We start from the raw sequence: 10,170 nt of genomic DNA, 5'->3' as shown, positions 1-10,170 counted from the left end.
AAGGAACGAGTTTTACTTCGACCTCCATCAATTTGGCCTCCCAAATTCGGCATATTTTGACCTAGGGCCGAAGAGATTATTTATAGAAATTGAGGCAGCGTAGCAACACTGAAAACAGCGTTGCAACGCATACATGCGTACGTCTCAACTAGATTTCCGTCAAAGTTCGCAGCGTCGTGATGCTCTAAAGGAGCGTTGCAACGTTGCGCTTCTGTCTTCCAACATCGGGTTCTCAGCGTTGTGACGGTGGCGATGTTGATCATTCAGAGCATTGCGACGCTGTGGGAAGCATTTCAACGCTCCCCTACACTTCAAGCTACTGCCTTCAAGCATTGCACAAGCATCAGGTTAGGCAAATCTTAAGCATTGTGATGTTCTAACAGGGGTATTTTTGTCTTTTTATTCCTTTAAAGCCGAATGCTCAAATCAAATCCAAATTGCTTGAAATTAACCCTGATCAGCTTCAAATCACCAATTCTACTTCGGTTGCTCGGTACCTACAAAATAGTGCAAATAAACATGTAAAACTTGATAACAAATCTAAATTAAGCTAGGAATAATAGCTTTTTTTAGAGTTATCAAACACCCCCAAAATAATTCTTGCTCGTCCCGAGCAAGGTTATAAAATTTAGTCATGGAATTTAATAGGAATATATTCACTCTATTCATTGAATCCTTTCTCTAATCTCAATAGTCCTTAGGGTTGCATAATAAATCAAACTAAATAATCACTCAATTGAGATTTCTTATAAAAGGTTATTTTTCAATCAAAACCATGTATAAACGAAAAACTAGGAAATTTTTTTTCGTAAATCGTAAAGTGTCCGGAAAAGTCTTATCCATCTCCCAATTCAGCTTCCCTCTACTCTGGCTCGGTCATCGGCTAGGGACATACTGATATTGCTAATCAAAGAGCAACACTATCAAGGAAAGCCTAAAAAAAGCATTTATTTTACCTAGAGGCTAGCTTTCACACTCAACTATCGGGAACCTATCGCTCTTTTCTCGCGGGACTTAACAAGACACAGTGGAGGTAGCTCTTTTCACCTCTATCCATGCACACACACTATATTTTTTTGCAGGCACGTCGACTAATGCCTCTTTTTTCTTTTTTTTTTTTTTTTTTTCAGGAGAGAAAGGCAACTAGTATAATTCTCTTTTATTCAGAATTTTATTTTTCTCACACACTTGGCTTTTTTTTTTTTTTTTTTATATATATCCATTTTTACTCTTAGGCACTAAAAGTTACTCCCAAGCCAATAGGGGGCCTTTCAAGGTGACAACGAAAATCCGAGATAGATAATCCGTTTCTAAGACTTTAAGGGATTTGAAACCGAAATTTTTTTAACTTAGGTTCATTTTACATGGATCTCATGAAAAAAAATATATTTTTTTATAAAAAGCACGAAATTGTGAAAGTTACCCTTTTTTAGGAACAGGCGACCCATTGAGTGCGTCATCAATATTTCATTGACTCTGATTCAACTGACTTATGAGGTGAAGGCGAGAAAAATTCAAAAATAAGAGGAATACCGGTACAAAGAATAGGGCGAGACTCTTTTACCTAAAATTCTTCTAAATTAAGCCCACACTCATACTTAACCTCACTGACTCGTTCTTGTTGTGGCAGAAGATAAACCTCATCGTTCGAATTGGTCCACGCATATTCCATCACAAGGTCGAGCTTAGTGCCACAGACACGGGATGGCTCTAAATGATTTCCTACGCGCTTAGAAAAATCATTAGTATGTTCACACTTTAAATAATCCAACACCTTACCTTGCTCAGAAATTTGAGGGACCATTGGTTCTGCAAGATCCTCGATGCTCATATCTCCGCTGCTCACCTCGGCATCCTTAGAGGGTGATTCACAAGACTCTTCCAGTTTCCTAATTGATTCAGCAATTTGAGCGATTTGGTCACTCAAATTTTGAATTTCGGCTCTAACGTCACATTCGAAATAGAAGTCGTCCTGTTGGAAATTGATGGGCTCTTGATAATAGTAGGGGTATTCCTGCACAAACTCACTAGAGCGATTAGAAAGTTCCCTAACGATATCCTCTAAAGAAATACCTGCATGGGCAGACTGATATGGCATTGGCAACGGTGCTTAGCCAGCCAACTCCCAAGGAGGATGACATCCGCACTCAAGGTCATGCAAATTCTGAACCTGCATATTAGCCAAAGCTTGCACAACAGAGGTTAGTTCAGAAATTTGATCTCTAAGACCACGAATCTCTCTTACCTCTGGTGATTCCCATTGCTCCGCATATGGAAAACCATACCTGTTGATATTTTCTGCCATAAAAGAACAAATAGACACAAAAAGAAAACAAATCAAAAGCAAAAGAATATCTAACTAGATATTTAACTAACGAAACATCAATGGCTTCCCCGGCAACGACACCATTTTTGTTCGATCGGGGAAATCGACATCGTTAATAGCAAAAGAAAATTTATAAATACCGAACTACTCCTACTACTACTAAAACGTAGCAACAGTGGTAAGTCTGAGTCGATCTACATAGAAGCGCAATTGGTTTCATTAAACTAATTTTCTAATTAGAGTGATAAATTGGGGACTTTATGTGGAAGAGATAACATGTGCGAAATTAAAATAAAAGGGGTAAATGCAATCTAGGAAAGGAGTCTATCTAATTTCTAGAGCAAAAGAGAGTTCCTATGCAATTTCTTTGATTAGGCACCAATTAATTACACTGAATTTGTCAATCCCTCAACCTATTAGAAATTCTAATAGCCTAATTAGCTAATTTTGATTAAAAATCCAAACCAGCACTAATTCAGTTTAAAACTTTTCCTTCTTAGCCAATACAAGTTAAAACTGAAAAGCATTAAGAAAGGGTTCAATTGTTGAGACATACTACAATCCGGAAAGCCATATCTTGTAACATGATTTATTTGGAAAGATTATACTAGGGCATACATGAGTTTCGCCAGAAAAAGTCTAGACCCTAAACATGCGATCCTAATACTTGCAACTAAATCAATCAATGATGCATAGACTAGAATGATTTTACAAACAAGAATTTCAACAAATTAATTTGTCAGAAGAATTTATCAAAACTCCATTAAGATTAAAACAAATCCAACCAAAGAACTCACAAGATTGTAGTTAAATTAATTAAGAAACTTTCAAGAAATTAAACACAGGGTTCTTGCTCAAAGAAACTAGATAGAGATTACCTCTCAATTCATAGCAAATATGAGATACACATCTGTTCCATTGATTACAACCCAAAATAAAAGGCGAAAGTAACCTAAAGATATCAAAAATTGAAGGGAATGGACGAAGGAACAAGTTTTACTTCGGCCTCTATCAATTTGGCCTCCCAAATTCGACATATTTTGACCTGGGGCCGAAGAGATTATTTATAGAAATTGAGGTAGCATCACAATGCTGAAAACAACGTTGCAACGCTCACATGCGCAAGCGCTCAACCAGATTTCCATCAAAGTTCACAGCACTGCGATGCTCTAAAGGAGCATTGCAACACTACGCTTCTGTCTTCTAGCGTCGAGTCCTCAGCGTTGTGACGGTAGAGATGTTAATCATTCGGAGCGTTGTGACACTGTGGCCAGCGTTGCAACGCTCCCCTACACTTCGAGTTGCTGCCTTCAAGCGTTGCACAAGCGTCAGGTTAGGCAAATCTTGAACGTTGTGATGTTCCAACAGAGGTATTTTTGTCTTTTTGATTCCTTTGAAGCCCTTATGCTCAAATCAAGTTCAAATTGCTTCAAATTAACCCCAATAAGCTTCAAATCACCAATTCTACTTCTCGGTTGCTCGGTACTTACAAAATAGGGAAAATAAACATGTAAAACCTGATAACAAACCCGAATTAAGCTAGGAATAATAGCTCTTTTTTAGAGCTATCACTTATTGTTCATTAGAGGGATTAGTGGTACTTAAGGAGTTAGATGTAACTATGGGGGCAAAACGGTAATTTTGGCCAAATTATACTTACGAGCAATTTATGAAGGGTTATCACACCATTGATTGGTTATATTCAATGGACACAAAAATATATTTGTAGTGCGAATAGTTCAACTGTCGGTCTTTGGAATGACCGACAGTTAATGGATGTTGGGTAATTTAATTAAAGAGTTTAATTAATTATCTAAGTACTACTAAAATTTCAATCTACAAGTTCATAAGGTCCCATCTGTAGCTCAATAGGGGTTATTGAGAATTAATTTTGGATTAATTTGAATTGTTCAAATTAATTGAGGGAATTAATTATATGTGATATAATTAATATAATATATTTGATATATTATAATATAAAGTTTATTTGAGAAGAAATAAATATTTGAATATGATTCAAATATTAATTATATAGATTTTATTTATATAATTAAATTTAGTATAAATATAATTTATATTAAATACACAAATTAATGAGAGAATTAAAAACTATATGTTCTATTGTATTATATATATATTTTTAAGTTTAAATTTTAAATTAAAGGGAGTGAGTTACTCCCTCCCCTTAATTCTCTCAATTAACGTGGAAGTGGGAAGTGATTTTGTTTTTTTTACGCAGAATTTTTCTTTTCAGTTGTCCCATCATCTGCTTCACAGAGAAGAAAAAAACTTGGGAAAAGAAAACCTTTGTAATTTTTCTCCTTAAAAAAAAAAAAAAAGAAAAAAAAATCCATTCTCTCTCAAACTCTCCCTCTCTTCTAAAATCCCAAAGCTCACACACTCTTGAGAGATTCTCATTCCAAAAGAGAATACAGATGTCTCACTTGTGGTGGTGCTCATTGAAATTTTGTTCTTTGGATCATGACTGTTTTAGAGAATCCGTGAAAAATTTGTTGTGATCTTAAAGGGCATGATTTCTTCTTCCCTTTTCCTCTTTAAATGCATGTTGTAATTATTTTTAATTAATGCATAATTTTCTATTTTAGTTCTGTAAAATTTGTATTATGTGAAAAATTGAAAATTAGATTGATCCTCATTTCCATTACGGAACTTCACAGTTCTTTCAAATACAAAGTGGGTCGTATTCATAGTGTTACCAAAATAAGGTACCCAGTCTTATCCATATACTATAGACCCTTTAGGTTGTATCTTGAACGTTGATCCTTGTATGTCTCCACATACAATTCAAGGCTCATACAACAGTCTAGGATATTAGTTTATTGAATTAGGGTTATTTAGACAAGATAAATACAAGAGAAGCAATAACTATTTATTGCAATAAACATTGATAACACTTTATTAATGATCGGTCAAATGTTACATTTACTATCTACCAGTTTTAGGGCATAAAATCTAACAATTACAACTTTTGTAACAATTACAGAGTGGGTTGTATCCGTAATGTCACTAGGATAGGACACCCAACCTTATTCATATACTATAGACCATTTAGGTTATTGCCTAAACATGATTCACCTGTATGTCAACCACATACATGTTTAAGTTACATAAAATAATCTCAGATCTTTCTTTAATGGTTTATTGCATATATTAAATATCAACTATTGTTTCAAATAATATATAACTACGAGGCTCAGGGGCACATCCTAACATATCTTGCATTAATTTTTATGATAATTTTGAAAGAAAAATTTAATCTATTCATTTTAAAATGAAATTTATATTAGCTTTGTCTTTTGTAATCCTAAATTAATTCATTTGGTTCATTAATTTTCATGATAATAATGTATGAATGATAATGATTTAGTTATTTTTATATAAAAAGATAGTTTTTGTAACAAAGTAACAAAGCTTTGAAATTATGTTTTATAACAACTTTATTTTGCTTTTAAATTTATAATTTATCTCTTTTTAAATAATAAATTTATATTTTGATAACAAAGTAGTAAAATGGGGAAGGAAATGAGAAATTGAAGGAAAAAAGTGGAGAAATGAAGAAATGAAAAAAAATTGTTTGTGATGGATGACCATCACTAATGATGGTAGCACAACAGCCAATAAAGAAAATTTGATGACCCATGAGCAGTATGATTGATGCAACACTTCAATCTTTAGAGCTCTTAAGTAAAAAGAGGAGATAGGGAAAGAATAAAAAAGAGGAAATAATATAAAAACAAAACCTAGTGACAATAGTAGGCCGTGGATGACAAAGAACATCTGATTATTCATCAGTCCACAACTAGCATAATCGACAAAATGCTTCAGCGAGGAAGATCCTAGAATAAAGGAGATTTTTTTTATTTTTTATTTTTGTTTTTTTCAAAATAAAGAAAGGGGAAAGAATGAGAAATCCAAGGAAAAAATGAGGAAGAAAGGGAAATGAAGGAGAAAGAAATTGGCAACAGCCAATGATCACAGGTGGCCTACTGATGGCAATTGTCGACTTTCACCAGCAACCATGTATTAGGAAGACGATCACAAAGGTCAATTGATGATGACATGATGATCGGTCGATTATCGATGGCTAAAACGATCGCTCGTCGAGAATTAAGACAATCAATGGTCGCTAATGGTTAAGACGATCGGTCGTTAACAATCATAATGGTTTATCGTCAGCGATCAAGACGATTACCAGTCGAAAATGAAGATGGTCAACAATCACTAATGGTTAAGACGATTGATCCATCACCGACCGTCATGACAATTGGTCGCTAAGAGTCATGACATTTGGATGTTGACCGTCACTACGGTCGATTGTTAATAGTCATGATGATTGATCATTAATAGTCATAACGGTTGATCTTTAATGGTCACGACAGTTGGCCTTTAATGGTCACAATGATCGATCGTTAACGGTCAACCGCCAACGATCAAGACGGTCACCCATTGACGGTTACGATCAAGATGATCGGTCGTCAATGGTTGATCCGAAGTCGACCGACATTAATGTCCATTGATAAGAGGTAGGAGATGAAGGAAAAATTTTCCCAAACCTATGACACTCATTAAAAAAAAAAATTTTAAAAAAAATTTAAAAAAAAAAAACATATTCCAAACCCACGGATTTGGTTTTTTAATCTGGAAATTTTATTCCAAATGTCTAAATATGGCTTTGGCTTCAAATACTAAACTCATGGGCCAAACACCTCCTAAATTGCTATTCAATGATATTTATTATAATTTAGCCCATAAAAATTTAAGAAACAGTGCAATATATTTAAGTCCACACAACTTAACTAAATCAATTTTCAATGGAAGGAAAAACATTGTAATGTCATCTTAGGCATTAATTCACCTGCAACATTATTTAACTTTGCACATTTTTCCATTCTCAATGATAAAAAATAAGATCTCTTCAAATTTTTTTTTTTTTAAAAAAAAAATCAAGCCTAAGTTTCAAGTTTGACTATTAAACTATACTTATTTATTGTCCAAAAAATAAAAGGTGTAGTTGTTATTTTACTTCTTGTTTTAAAAACTATACATTTGGATTCATCCTACAATTTAGGAAGAGTAATAGAATATGATTAAATATTTGTCTCATCAAACTCATGTGTTTTTTCCATAATAGATTATGTTATTATTATTTTTTAAACACATATTCATCAATCACAGTTTTGAAGGGAAAAGAAAATTTCTTTTAGTTCTCAATTTAAATGTTTCAAGAATATACTCTTTTACTAAAAAGATAGCTTTTAATTAAACTAAAGGGAAACTCCAAGTTTGGCAGTTACCATTCATTCTCATTTCCATATTTCATATTCATACACTTATCTTTCTTTTTAAGAATAAAAAAGGGGTAAAAATGTCCAAAACTAAAACTTTTATATGTATTTAATCTTGCATATCAAAATTATAAGGACTTGTTTGGTAGACAATGTAAAAACAAAGTTTGAAAACAAGATATTCAATGAACACATCGTTGAATTTTTTTTATTTTCAAATATGTATTTAGTAACAAATTCATAAACTGTATTTCAATTTAATAATTAATTGTTGAAAATGTGTTTGACAATATATTTATAAATTAAATACCAGTAGTTATCAAATTTTTGTATACATATCATTAATAATTAATTTATGAACATGTTTTATATTTAAAAATTTATATAAATATTATTTTTGTTTCATATAATTTATAACACATTATATAATGCATATTTTAATTTGAAAGAAAAATGAATTGAGTCAATGACACGAAATATCATATTTATCAATTTTTTTAATCTTTGCCTAATATAATTCTGTATTTTAAAATTCAAATACAAAATTTAGAAACATTGAATTTTTAAGCAAATTGTCTACCAAAGAGACCCTAAATTTTGAAACAAACTTATAATAATCGTGATATTATTTACTAGTTGATATGTTATATATATAGATAAAATTGCATTTTTTGATCCTTATGATTTTAAAAATTAAATTTTAGTCTGTTCTTCAAAAAAAAAATATATATAGTGATCATGGTTTGACAAAACCTCATAAATAGTCTATAATTTAATAAAAAAATCTCATAAATAGTTCTTACACAACAACAACTATTTATGAGAATTTTATCAATTATAAAGATTAAATTCTAGTTATAAACCATATGAATTAAATTCTAATTTTCTCGGAATTATAAAGACTAAATTTGTAATATCTTTTTTAAAAAAATTGAAAAACAAATTTAAAAAGAAGATTATCGACATGTTTTTTTAAAAAAAAAAGAACAAAAGGCTCACAAGGGAACTAAAAAGAAGAACGGGGAAAAAGTAATGGGATGCTTGCGTGTAAGGTGAAAAGTAGTGGTTTTGCTTATCTCCCACTCTCTAATTTTTCATCCCAAAGCCACCACCTCCACCACCTTATTCTCTACCTTTTCATTTTAAATAAATATATATATATATATATTGATTTATTCTTTTTTCCCCTATATTTATTATTTTAATTTTAAACAACTTAAAATATTATTTTGATTCTCGTTTATTGTTCCCCTAGTTTATTGTTGATTTTTAAAGAGAAACTTTTTGTTATCTAATATTATTTTTGTTATTATTTTTGAAAATATATTCACATATTTTATTTTCTTGTATGAAAATTTAGTTAACCAATTTCGATAAAAATTAATTTTGAGAGACTATATTTAAGTTTTATTGAAAGTAGAGGAACTACTAACGATATTTTAACCTATTTTAAATTACTATTCACTTTTATTATTATATATTTAGGGATTTATTTGCACCATAAGATTTCATATTACATTGGTTTAGACTTTGGTGATAAAATAAGAGAAATATCCATTTATACCTTTAAATTTTGGAGCTATATCAATTAAAATTCAAAATTAATAATTATATCAAATTAAATTTTGAACTTTCATAAGTGTGTCAATTTATACCATTTATTATATTCTATTTGAATAAACATCACGTGAGGCTGAAAATTCTATCAATTAAATTCTTAAACATCCTAAGTGAATAAATTTAAACTCTCAATTAGGAGTTTCTTTGAAAGTCAATCATTTTGTTAGTTCGACATTTGAAGAAGTATACACAGGTGTGAAATAATTAATATATAGATATTTTTAAAGACAATTTTAATAAAGTATCTAAATTGATTCACTTGAGACAATTTAGGAGTTTGATTGAAATAATTATAGGTCTCACACTATCTTTTTCAAATGAAATTTGAAAGAGGGTATAAATTGATACACTTAACAAAGTTTGGAGTTTAAAATTGATACATCTAATAGTTTAGAATTTTGATATATACAACTAAGTTAGGGATATAAATGGATGTTTGTCCCATGAAATACCTCCCATCTTTTGAGTTTGTTTCAATTATGGCTATATTTTTTTGGAAGTTTATTTATTTTCTCTACTCTTAAACTGTTAACTTTGTTTCAATAAATACCCTTGAGCTTTGAAATTGTTCAAAAACTTTTTTCCATAAAACAAATTTTAAAAATAAAGATGACAATTGATGTATAAAAATTAGGAAGTCTGTGTGATATTATTTACAATTATATAGAAAATTAGGATCGTTATCACGATTTATTTTATATCAAAAAATATTATTGAAATATGATTTACATCGTCACATTTTAATCTTTAATTTTTAAGTGAATTTATATAAATGATGCAGCAAATAATGCCACGATATTTTTTTTCACATTAACCATCTCGTCATTTTCTATTTTAATTGAAAGAGGAAAAAAAACTTTTCAAAGATATTTTAATCAAATTTCAAAATTTGAAAATGAAACTTAGAAACATAATTGA

The sequence above is a fragment of the Benincasa hispida genome, chromosome 10 (assembly GCF_027475165.1).
Source record: "Benincasa hispida cultivar pf3 chromosome 10, pf3_genome.v1.1, whole genome shotgun sequence".
NCBI lineage: Eukaryota > Viridiplantae > Streptophyta > Magnoliopsida > Cucurbitales > Cucurbitaceae > Benincasa > Benincasa hispida.
This window is presented reverse-complemented; position numbering follows the sequence as displayed.